The sequence below is a fragment of the Neolamprologus multifasciatus genome, chromosome 16 (assembly GCF_963576455.1).
Source record: "Neolamprologus multifasciatus chromosome 16, fNeoMul1.2, whole genome shotgun sequence".
Lineage (NCBI taxonomy): Eukaryota > Metazoa > Chordata > Actinopteri > Cichliformes > Cichlidae > Neolamprologus > Neolamprologus multifasciatus.
This window is the reverse complement of record NC_140454.1, coordinates 2,483,966-2,497,066: the sequence shown is the minus strand read 5'-3', so window position 1 is coordinate 2,497,066 and position 13,101 is coordinate 2,483,966. Positions and strand designations below refer to the sequence as shown.

The 13,101-nt window shown below is 44.1% G+C and overlaps 1 pseudogene; it reads right to left on the bottom strand.

Moving 5' to 3' along the window:
* On the bottom strand, nucleotides 1–1,467 carry LOC146499983 (zinc finger MYM-type protein 1-like; annotated as a pseudogene).
* Nucleotides 1,468–13,101: the final 11,634 nt, after the last annotated feature.

Genomic DNA, 13,101 nt, shown 5'->3' with positions numbered 1-13,101 from the left:
CTACTTGTATTTAAAATTGAGAGGTGGGCAACGACGCCAGGGGTGAGGTGTACACCCTGATCGTAATTTGGAGTCAACTCTCTCAAGCATCTCTTTCTCAACTGACATCACAGCCATGTGCTGGAGTCTTCCTTGACCCATGGTCCTTCTCAGCCAGGAGCCGACGCAAGACACTAAGACCTCTCACAGCTTCAGCTGCTAACTGGGATTGTTAGGGCAACCTGAATAACCGTTTTCAGTGTGGGGAAGATCTCATTATCCAGAAGATTATACACTGTTAACATATCTGGAATGGCACCAGCCTCACTCTTGAGCTTCGAAAGGTTTTTGGCAACCATGACTTTCTCTGACTGAAGCTCAATATGGTAATGCAGTGCCAGGGCTGACAAATGACGCTCAGACAAGAAGTGGTTTGAGGTTGGACAACATGCCTGAATCCCATTAAGCAATTCCTGACTAATACCAGAAAAACGCTTCTCAAGTTCAGGGATCATTCTGTCCAGACAAGGAAACAACAATTTCCTTTTAAGCTCTTCTGACACAGAAGAGCCACAGACTTCACTGCCTGCCCCACAGGTTGACTCAACAACAAATCCATTCATTCTCTATTTTTTTTCTGCCTCTCTCCAGAAGACTGCTTCAAAACGGCTATCTGGTTTGCCACACACATAGCCTTTGTTCTTGCATGAAGATCTATAGCAGTGGCATCACTGCACTTCTGCTTCAGTGTCTCAACCACCGCATCTTTGTGTGTCTGTGCCTGGGCAATATCTATGGTCTCCTTCTGTAGGTATCTGTGTAAACATTCAGTTACAGACAGTAGATCCTTTAAAACAATCAGCAAATACACTGAGGAGAATTTACTGAGTTTTGCCTTCAATCCAACTGCAATAGGTGTGTTGATAGAGGAAAGGCGCTCAATGATGGCAGGGAAATTGTTAAGCACAGCCGTTACTGAACGAACATGGCATGCCCAGCGTGTGTTTGACAACTGCGCAAGTTCACTTTGCTCCAATCCTAATTTCTTCTGAGTGTCTTATGATGGTTTACAAGAGAAGCACTAAAGAAGGAATGGAGACTTTCAAGCATGTTAAAGAACTCTATGGTTTCGGTAACAGCTCTGCATGTGTGACATAGGATGAGATTTAACTCATGTGCATAGCAATGAACATATATGGCCTCAGGGTGCTTCTTTTGAAAATGGGCTTGCACACCTCCAACTGTTCCGCTCATGACAGCTGCTCCATCATAGGTCTGTGCCACACATTTCAACCGCTCAATTCCCTTCTCTTGCAGCTGATTCTCAATAGCAGTATTTATCGATGCAGCATCAAACTTTTGCATTTCTGTCAGGGCTAGGAACCTCTACTACACCTTCCACAGACACATACCTCACACAGAGTGCCAACTGTTCCGTCCTTCCATAGCCTCATCAGCCATAATGGCATACATTTATGATTCCTTCATCTCACGAACACGGTGTATCTCTGCAAAAATGGATCAAACAAAAGTTTTATGCACTCGCGGAAATTCCCTTTATTGTCACTCTCTTCTGTTTCGTCATGACCTTGAAATGATATTCCTTGCTTCCCCAAAAAGCAGGTCACTGCCACAATACGTTCCAGGTACTCCCTTCTTTCACTTACTTCAGTGGCACTTGCTGCCTCTATCTGTTCAACAATATTGCCTTGTGACAGACTTGCTTTGTAGCTGTTCCAACAAACTACACTGTCCTTGTGTGACTGGGTGGCTTCATGTTTTTGAAACTTGCTCAGTGCTTTTTGCCAGTTACTGACTCCATCATTCACTAATGTGTCATACCTAAGACTTTTGCCAAAGACTCGACAAGCGAAGCAGAAAGCAGCATTTTTTTGGGAAGAATATTCCAACCATTTAAAGCTTTTGAACCAGTTTTCTTGGAAGGATCTTTTTTGTGTTCCAAATTGAGTGAGAGGGTACTGGGACAGTTTCAACTGTTTAGGACCAGTAGTCTTATCCCCTAAATCAAGAGCTATATCTTGAACTCCTTTGGATTGCTGACTGGAATGCTGCTCTGTCTGCCTCTCCTCATCTCGTTCCCTGTTCTTCTCCTCCTTGTTTAATGAAATTAACCAAACAGTATATCATATAGACAATTAGGAAAATGTAATGAAGGTGTCCAGTTCAGAATGAAGTCTAATGACATAAGGTCATGATTCTCAAACTGCCAGTGCTACATTAACTCCCCATTGTGGTACTTGGAGGAAAGTCATAAATATTTTTTGAAAATAAAAATACTTCAAACATGTGCAATTCAATCAAAAAAAGTACAAAACTTTGAATTAAAATACTTAAAGTATACTAAATTGATATTTCAAATATCCTAAGCATTGTCTTCCCTTTTCTTCTTGTTTCAATGTCAGCCTGCTACATTTTCACGTTCTTAGGCTGCTCATTCTGACTTAATGCGCTTACTTTACTTTTTAATGTGACTTTTCATTTTAGTAACAGATTGGAATTTTGTCTTGTAAGATTTATGAGTTTCATGCTCTCATAGTGGTACTTTGGAGAGCTTGACATTTTCTCAGATGGTCCACACTGTAAAAAGTTTGAGAAACACTGATAAGTGTCTGTGTGCTTTTGGAAAACATTTAAAGCTGCTGTACAGAATCTTTGAAACAAGCTTAAAACATCTTTAGAATATAAACAGAGCACTCTGCTCCTCTCTAGAGCTCCTTACTCCACGCAGTGCGAGTGGTGCACGTACTGCGGCAGTCATACAGACAACTAGATGGTTGAAAAGTTGGCCGACCTATTACTGGCTGAGGTTTAGTAGAGTTGTGGCTGAACCACATAAAAAATATATCGTTAATTTTAATCTCCCCGATCAATGATAATGTTATGTTGGAATTTTGTTAGAGGGTCAAAAATGTTTCAACTCAGTTTGTTTAGCAGATTCTATACAGCAGCTTTAATATAGGGAGGACACAACTTCCAGATTGTGTGAGTAAAATCAGGGTTTTTCTCTTTGTCAGTTTAACAGTTTCTGCCTGTCACTGTTCCCTGTCTGTATCCTTACCTGGTTCTTCCTGACCTTTCACTTTCTCCTCACGTTCCCCTCTTTCCTCTCTCCCTCTTTGGACTGACAATCATACACAAATAGATTGTATTTAAATGGTGGTCAAATGTAGCTGATTTTACTTCAGAGCAGGATGGATTGTAGGGTAGCAAACATCGTTGGAAAACACGTTTTCAACACTGCAGGTTACCTGGTGTAATGTTTTTCAGCTAAAAGGAAACATGGTCTGACTCCTACCTAACTATATAAAGAGTAACTGAAGGTTAAATGCTGTTAATATGTCCTGTTTTAAGCCAGGCACTCACACCTCCGCTCCGCTGCATCTCAGCCACCATCGCTCTGGCAGAAACAGCGCTAGAGCCAGAGCAGGGGAGAGCTGGAACAAACCATTTGGGAGGGGGGGAGGTTATCTATACTTTTGTTGTTAAAATGTTCCATCTCAATTAAGTACTGTATGCTTTTTATATTTTTAGTAGTGTGTCTCACAAACAGCAAATATTGTCAAAAAAAAGTAAGAAATCTTTGGGGGTGCTTTGAATCATTTCAAATGGGCTAAAATCGCCCCTGGTGCACTCTATGTAGTATTTTGTATTGAATTAATTGAAGACTGGGATTTCTAATTAGATGAAAGGTTTTTAAGCAAATCTGAGACCAGAAGTTTTGGTCTAAGTTAACTGATAAATCCGCTTCCCATTTTGCAATAGGAAGTAATTGCAAAATTACTTCCTATTCCTGGAAAAGGACAAAATCATTGACCGCCTTACTTATCACCGCCTTTACCCAGGGGATGCCATACCCTGCATTTACGGACTTCCAAAAATCCACAAGGAAGCTGTCCCACTCAGACCCATAGTCAGTAGCATAAACTCAGCCACTTATAACATTGCAAAACACCTTGCTACCATCCTTGCTCCTCTCGTGGGGAACACCACATCAAGAACTCCACCGACTTCACTGACAAGGTCCAGAAACTTACCCTGGATCCAGATGAAACCATGGTGTCCTTTGATGTAGTCTCTCTCTTCACGTGCATACCCACCACGGAGGCAGTGGAGACTGTCAGAAAACGACTACAAGAAGACAACTCCTTGGAGGACAGGACCAACTTCACACCCGATCAGATTTGCACACTGTTAGACCTCTGCCTCACCACTACATATTTCAAATACAACAAAGGCTATTACAGACAAAAACATGGCTGTGCCATGGGCTCCCCCGTGTCACCTATTGTAGCCAACCTTTACATGGAGGAAGTGGAAAGGAAGGCTCTTGGCTCTTTCAAAGGAAGAGTACCCAGCCACTGGTACAGATATGTAGACAACACCTGGGTCAAAATCAAGACACAAGAAGTGGAATCCTTCACTGCGCACATCAATGCTGTGGATAAAAACATCAAGTTCACCAGGGAAGACACAAAGGACGACTGTTTGCCTTTCCTGGACTGCGCTGTGCACATTGAAGAGAATGGCAACCTCAACATCGAAGTTTACCGGAAGCCCACACACACGGACCAGTACCTCCTGTTTGACTCCCATCACCCTCTGGAACACAAACTTGGAGTAATTAGGACCCTACACCACCGGGCAGAACATGTTCCCTCTAAGCCTGAAGGGAAAAAGAAGGAACACACACATGTAAAGGAAGCACTCAAAACGTGCGGCTATCCTAAATGGGCATTCTTAAAGTCAGCAAAGAGGCACAGAAAAGAAGATCAGACATCAGCGAGGGAGGATAAGAAGGACAGACGCAACAACATTGTCATCCCCTATGTAGCCGGTGTATCAGAGAAACTCAGGAGGGTTTTCTCCAAGCATGACATCCCGGTGTACTTCAGACCCAGCAACACACTCAGACAAAAACTGGTTCACCCGAAAGACAAAACGGCAAAACACAGACTTAACAATGTGGTGTATGCTGTACAGTGCAGCGAGGAATGCCCAGACCTCTACATTGGAGAGACCAAACAGCCACTTCACAAGCGCATGGCACAACACAGAAGAGCCACCTCCACAGGACAAGACTCAGCTGTCCATCTGCATCTTAAGGATAAAGGACACTCTTTCGAGGATGCCAATGTTCACATTTTGGACAGAGAGGACAGATGGTTTGAAAGAGGAGTGAAAGAAGCCATCTATGTCCACTGTGAGCGACCATCTTTGAACAGAGGCGGTGGTTTACGACACCAACTCTCTGCCATCTATAATCCAGTTTTGAGATCCCTTCCCAGACGCCTTAACGCCCACTCACACCCTGGGCCATCTGACCTCAGGAATTCGCATGATAAGGTGGGGCCAGGTTTCACAATGAACTCACCCGAAACTCTGGCTGATTGGGACCCACACCCAGTTCCACACCTTGGCTCAGGCGATTAGAGGATCATCAGGGGGTCCTTTTGTCCCTCTGTGGGGGGACACTCCCACTAGGTTTATATCTGGGACTCTCCACCATTTGACCTTAGAACTGAAGAAGCTTCTCGGATGAGAGGTGAAACGTCTTTTAGTAACTTAAAGAAGTCCAGACGCTTTTCTTTGCAAGCTCCTTTGACTACGATGACCTGGATGACTGAGAACCTTCACAGACATATTGCCGTACATTTTGGGAGGAACACCCTTCAACTGGTGCGGGAGTATGAAAGGGAATCGAGGAAACTAGCGGATTATAGGAACCATCTCCGTTTCAACCTAAGATGCAGACAAACCAGAGTTGTTCCTAAGAGCCTGCGCCTTGGATCCACTGTCAGGGGATACAGAGCAGACTTGATTCTACAGAGAGCGCAAAATCACCTTTTAAGTGAAAGGATAAGACAGGTCCATTTCACTATAGATGCCCTCCAGATCAAGATCAGCCAGACTCTGCAGGAACTGGAAACTCTTCTACCCTCTCCAATCTTAGAAGAGGTTTACAAGTTTGTGGACAAGGCTCAGCGGGCCCAACACTCGAAAGGAAAAGAAAGAAAACGCAGGAAATTTCACACCTTGCTTTCAAAAACACACACTCCTCATTCTGAATCTGAACCTACACAACCCATAGAAGAAAACACACCTGAAGACAGTCAGGAGAAATGGGTTAAGAACTTTTCAGACAGGAATCTCACTGAACCTGAAAAGAGAGTATTAGCCAAAGGTCTCAATTTTGCCATTTCTCCACAACAGTTGCCCATAGTGGACCTCATCACAGCCACAGAATCTGCCATACGGATTAATAAATTATCACAGACAGAAGCAGAGCAAATCAGGATGAAAGTCTCAGCCACCCTCTCCAGTGCCAAAGTCCCTCCGTCCAACCTCACAATACAGGAAAAGAAGGCCGTCGCTTCCCTGAGCAAAGACCACAACATCACTGTTTTACCAGCGGATAAGGGAAGATGCACCGTGGTCCTAAACACTACAGATTACCATACAAAGATCACTACTCTCCTCAGTGACAACAATACCTACGAAGCCTTAAAGCGAGACCCCACAAGCAGCTACAAAAAGAAAGTTATAGCTTGCCTTCAAGACTTGGAAAAGGACAAAATCATTGACCGCCTTACTTACCACCGCCTTTACCCAGGGGATGCCATACCCTGCATTTACGGACTTCCAAAAATCCACAAGGAAGCTGTCCCACTCAGACCCATAGTCAGTAGCATAAACTCAGCCACTTATAACATTGCAAAACACCTTGCTACCATCCTTGCTCCTCTCGTGGGGAACACCCCACACCACATCAAGAACTCCACCGACTTCACTGACAAGGTCCAGAAACTTACCCTGGATCCAGATGAAACCATGGTGTCCTTTGATGTAGTCTCTCTCTTCACGTGCATACCCACCACGGAGGCAGTGGAGACTGTCAGAAAACGACTACAAGAAGACAACTCCTTGGAGGACAGGACCAACTTCACACCCGATCAGATTTGCACACTGTTAGACCTCTGCCTCACCACTACATATTTCAAATACAACGAAGGCTATTACAGACAAAAACATGGCTGTGCCATGGGCTCCCCCGTGTCACCTATTGTAGCCAACCTTTACATGGAGGAAGTGGAAAGGAAGGCTCTTGGCTCTTTCAAAGGAAGAGTACCCAGCCACTGGTACAGATATGTAGACGACACCTGGGTCAAAATCAAGACACAAGAAGTGGAATCCTTCACTGCGCACATCAATGCTGTGGATAAAAACATCAAGTTCACCAGGGAAGACACAAAGGACGACTGTTTGCCTTTCCTGGACTGCGCTGTGCACATTGAAGAGAATGGCAACCTCAACATCGAAGTTTACCGGAAGCCCACACACACGGACCAGTACCTCCTGTTTGACTCCCATCACCCTCTGGAACACAAACTTGGAGTAATTAGGACCCTACACCACCGGGCAGAACATGTTCCCTCTAAGCCTGAAGGGAAAAAGAAGGAACACACACATGTAAAGGAAGCACTCAAAACGTGCGGCTATCCTAAATGGGCATTCTTAAAGTCAGCAAAGAGGCACAGAAAAGAAGATCAGACATCAGCGAGGGAGGATAAGAAGGACAGACGCAACAACATTGTCATCCCCTATGTAGCCGGTGTATCAGAGAAACTCAGGAGGGTTTTCTCCAAGCATGACATCCCGGTGTACTTCAGACCCAGCAACACACTCAGACAAAAACTGGTTCACCCGAAAGACAAAACGGCAAAACACAGACTTAACAATGTGGTGTATGCTGTACAGTGCAGCGAGGAATGCCCAGACCTCTACATTGGAGAGACCAAACAGCCACTTCACAAGCGCATGGCACAACACAGAAGAGCCACCTCCACAGGACAAGACTCAGCTGTCCATCTGCATCTTAAGGATAAAGGACACTCTTTCGAGGATGCCAATGTTCACATTTTGGACAGAGAGGACAGATGGTTTGAAAGAGGAGTGAAAGAAGCCATCTATGTCCACTGTGAGCGACCATCTTTGAACAGAGGCGGTGGTTTACGACACCAACTCTCTGCCATCTATAATCCAGTTTTGAGATCCCTTCCCAGACGCCTTAACGCCCACTCACACCCTGGGCCATCTGACCTCAGGAATTCGCATGATAAGGTGGGGCCAGGTTTCACAATGAACTCACCCGAAACTCTGGCTGATTGGGACCCACACCCAGTTCCACACCTTGGCTCAGGCGATTAGAGGATCATCAGGGGGTCCTTTTGTCCCTCTGTGGGGGGACACTCCCACTAGGTTTATATCTGGGACTCTCCACCATTTGACCTTAGAACTGAAGAAGCTTCTCGGATGAGAGGTGAAACGTCTTTTAGTAACTTAAAGAAGTCCAGACGCTTTTCTTTGCAAGCTCCTTTGACTACGATGACCTGGATGACTGAGAACCTTCACAGACATATTGCCGTACATTTTGGGAGGAACACCCTTCAACTGGTGCGGGAGTATGAAAGGGAATCGAGGAAACTAGCGGATTATAGGAACCATCTCCGTTTCAACCTAAGATGCAGACAAACCAGAGTTGTTCCTAAGAGCCTGCGCCTTGGATCCACTGTCAGGGGATACAGAGCAGACTTGATTCTACAGAGAGCGCAAAATCACCTTTTAAGTGAAAGGATAAGACAGGTCCATTTCACTATAGATGCCCTCCAGATCAAGATCAGCCAGACTCTGCAGGAACTGGAAACTCTTCTACCCTCTCCAATCTTAGAAGAGGTTTACAAGTTTGTGGACAAGGCTCAGCGGGCCCAACACTCGAAAGGAAAAGAAAGAAAACGCAGGAAATTTCACACCTTGCTTTCAAAAACACACACTCCTCATTCTGAATCTGAACCTACACAACCCATAGAAGAAAACACACCTGAAGACAGTCAGGAGAAATGGGTTAAGAACTTTTCAGACAGGAATCTCACTGAACCTGAAAAGAGAGTATTAGCCAAAGGTCTCAATTTTGCCATTTCTCCACAACAGTTGCCCATAGTGGACCTCATCACAGCCACAGAATCTGCCATACGGATTAATAAATTATCACAGACAGAAGCAGAGCAAATCAGGATGAAAGTCTCAGCCACCCTCTCCAGTGCCAAAGTCCCTCCGTCCAACCTCACAATACAGGAAAAGAAGGCCGTCGCTTCCCTGAGCAAAGACCACAACATCACTGTTTTACCAGCGGATAAGGGAAGATGCACCGTGGTCCTAAACACTACAGATTACCATACAAAGATCACTACTCTCCTCAGTGACAACAATACCTACGAAGCCTTAAAGCGAGACCCCACAAGCAGCTACAAAAAGAAAGTTATAGCTTGCCTTCAAGACTTGGAAAAGGACAAAATCATTGACCGCCTTACTTACCACCGCCTTTACCCAGGGGATGCCATACCCTGCATTTACGGACTTCCAAAAATCCACAAGGAAGCTGTCCCACTCAGACCCATAGTCAGTAGCATAAACTCAGCCACTTATAACATTGCAAAACACCTTGCTACCATCCTTGCTCCTCTCATGGGGAACACCCCACACCACATCAAGAACTCCACCGACTTCACTGACAAGGTCCAGAAACTTACCCTGGATCCAGATGAAACCATGGTGTCCTTTGATGTAGTCTCTCTCTTCACGTGCATACCCACCACGGAGGCAGTGGAGACTGTCAGAAAACGACTACAAGAAGACAACTCCTTGGAGGACAGGACCAACTTCACACCCGATCAGATTTGCACACTGTTAGACCTCTGCCTCACCACTACATATTTCAAATACAACGAAGGCTATTACAGACAAAAACATGGCTGTGCCATGGGCTCCCCCGTGTCACCTATTGTAGCCAACCTTTACATGGAGGAAGTGGAAAGGAAGGCTCTTGGCTCTTTCAAAGGAAGAGTACCCAGCCACTGGTACAGATATGTAGACGACACCTGGGTCAAAATCAAGACACAAGAAGTGGAATCCTTCACTGCGCACATCAATGCTGTGGATAAAAACATCAAGTTCACCAGGGAAGACACAAAGGACGACTGTTTGCCTTTCCTGGACTGCGCTGTGCACATTGAAGAGAATGGCAACCTCAACATCGAAGTTTACCGGAAGCCCACACACACGGACCAGTACCTCCTGTTTGACTCCCATCACCCTCTGGAACACAAACTTGGAGTAATTAGGACCCTACACCACCGGGCAGAACATGTTCCCTCTAAGCCTGAAGGGAAAAAGAAGGAACACACACATGTAAAGGAAGCACTCAAAACGTGCGGCTATCCTAAATGGGCATTCTTAAAGTCAGCAAAGAGGCACAGAAAAGAAGATCAGACATCAGCGAGGGAGGATAAGAAGGACAGACGCAACAACATTGTCATCCCCTATGTAGCCGGTGTATCAGAGAAACTCAGGAGGGTTTTCTCCAAGCATGACATCCCGGTGTACTTCAGACCCAGCAACACACTCAGACAAAAACTGGTTCACCCGAAAGACAAAACGGCAAAACACAGACTTAACAATGTGGTGTATGCTGTACAGTGCAGCGAGAAATGCCCAGACCTCTACATTGGAGAGACCAAACAGCCACTTCACAAGCGCATGGCACAACACAGAAGAGCCACCTCCACAGGACAAGACTCAGCTGTCCATCTGCATCTTAAGGATAAAGGACACTCTTTCGAGGATGCCAATGTTCACATTTTGGACAGAGAGGACAGATGGTTTGAAAGAGGAGTGAAAGAAGCCATCTATGTCCACTGTGAGCGACCATCTTTGAACAGAGGCGGTGGTTTACGACACCAACTCTCTGCCATCTATAATCCAGTTTTGAGATCCCTTCCCAGACGCCTTAACGCCCACTCACACCCTGGGCCATCTGACCTCAGGAATTCGCATGATAAGGTGGGGCCAGGTTTCACAATGAACTCACCCGAAACTCTGGCTGATTGGGACCCACACCCAGTTCCACACCTTGGCTCAGGCGATTAGAGGATCATCAGGGGGTCCTTTTGTCCCTCTGTGGGGGGAAACTCCCACTAGGTTTATATCTGGGACTCTCCACCATTTGACCTTAGAACTGAAGAAGCTTCTCGGATGAGAGGTGAAACGTCTTTTAGTAACTTAAAGAAGTCCAGACGCTTTTCTTTGCAAGCTCCTTTGACTACGATGACCTGGATGACTGAGAACCTTCACAGACATATTGCCGTACATTTTGGGAGGAACACCCTTCAACTGGTGCGGGAGTATGAAAGGGAATCAAGGAAACTAGCGGATTATAGGAACCATCTCCGTTTCAACCTAAGATGCAGACAAACCAGAGTTGTTCCTAAGAGCCTGCGCCTTGGATCCACTGTCAGGGGATACAGAGCAGACTTGATTCTACAGAGAGCGCAAAATTTGGTCTTTTGTAGGCAAGGCAAGGCAAGTTTATTTGTATAGCACAATTCAACAACAAGGTGATTCAAAGTGCTTTACAGAGACATTAGAAACAAAAACAAATAAAAAGCATGATTTAAAATTGATTAAAACAAGCAAATAAACAAACTAACTAATTAACAAACAAACAAACAAAACAGTATATAAAATTAAAACAGATAAAATCAGAACAGTAGATAAAATCTGTAGTTAAATGTAGTGTTGTAGTGTTTTTAAGCTTCTACGTGGGGGTTTATTTTTCCAAAGGAATTTGGACATGTATGAATCTAGAGATCTGAACCAGTCTTGTGGTGGTTTAGTTGGGATCATTGAGAATAAATAATTTATTTTTGGTAAGACCATCATTTTTATAGCAGCAACCCTTCCCATGAGTGATATGGGTAGACATTTCCATCTAGCCAGATCACCTTCTACTTTCTTTAAAAGTGGGATATGGTTTAATTTAGTTAGATCTGCAAGCTTGGGAGAAACATTAATACCTAAATATTTTATATTTCCCGATTGCAGTGGTGTAGAAGAACAATTATGGAAGGAGCAATTAATCGGAAGGACTGTAGATTTTGACCAGTTAATTGAGTAATCTGATATTCTTGCAAAAGAGCTTATCAATTCAATCACCCCAGAGATATTGGTTTGTGAGTTTTGGAGAAAAAGTAACACATCATCCGCATCCAAAGGCTGATTTTACACGTTCTTGCATTTTATGCCCTTAAGTACTGAATTCTGTCTAATTGCTGCTGCTAGTGGTTCAATAGAAACATTCCAACACGTCAAATGCTTCAGGAGCTGTCCACTCAGTGCAGCATCAGCACCGTGGAAATACACGGATACATCCGTAGACTCGATACAGAATTCACAATGCGTTTTCGGGACTTTCAGGTGTATGGACCAATGTTTTCTTTTCTGATCAAACCAGAAAGCTGGTTTGATCAGCATTGCAGAGGCCTTATTGACAATATTTGGCTCTACATATCTGTGTGAGCAGATTTTCTCTCTTATGAGTGTCCTCAGGTAGCCGTCTGAATTCTGGACACTCGGACCCTGCGTCTCTGAGTGGGAGACCAGAGATCACATTAACATGTGTGTCTCTGTATTAACGAACATGCCATATTGGCACAGTTTATTTTTCTTATCATTGTTGTGAGGAGACCATAAATAGCATTTGTATTTTCTGCTGTACAGTTCATTTGCTGTTCTTGTTATGGATAAAACGTGTTTTCTTTTTGTTTCAAAATAGCTGATAACTATTCGCTGATAGCTGCCAACATCTGCAAAGAAATATAATCCTATAAAGTTGTTCTATATAGTGTGTAACTGTTAATATGGAGCGTTATTACATTTATTGCTAATGCAATCATATTGCACTTTGACTTCTGAGGAAATTTTAGATGGCACTCATCATCAGAAAGGTTGCCTACCCCTGCTGTAGACTGACAATCTTATCCAACCTTATCTACTGGCCAGAAGTGGAACACTGGTTGACATGTATAAGATATCATCTGTCTTGTTGCTAAATTTCTTTTTGTTTTGATATTAAATTGTTCTCCATAGCCTTGGTATTTCAAAAGATTTTTCTTAGTCTATATAGCCTTAGGGTATGGGGTTACCACTTCATAAGGTAAGATGTACCATGTTTTCAGACACATCTTTCTCGGTTTAAGCTTATGGTATAAA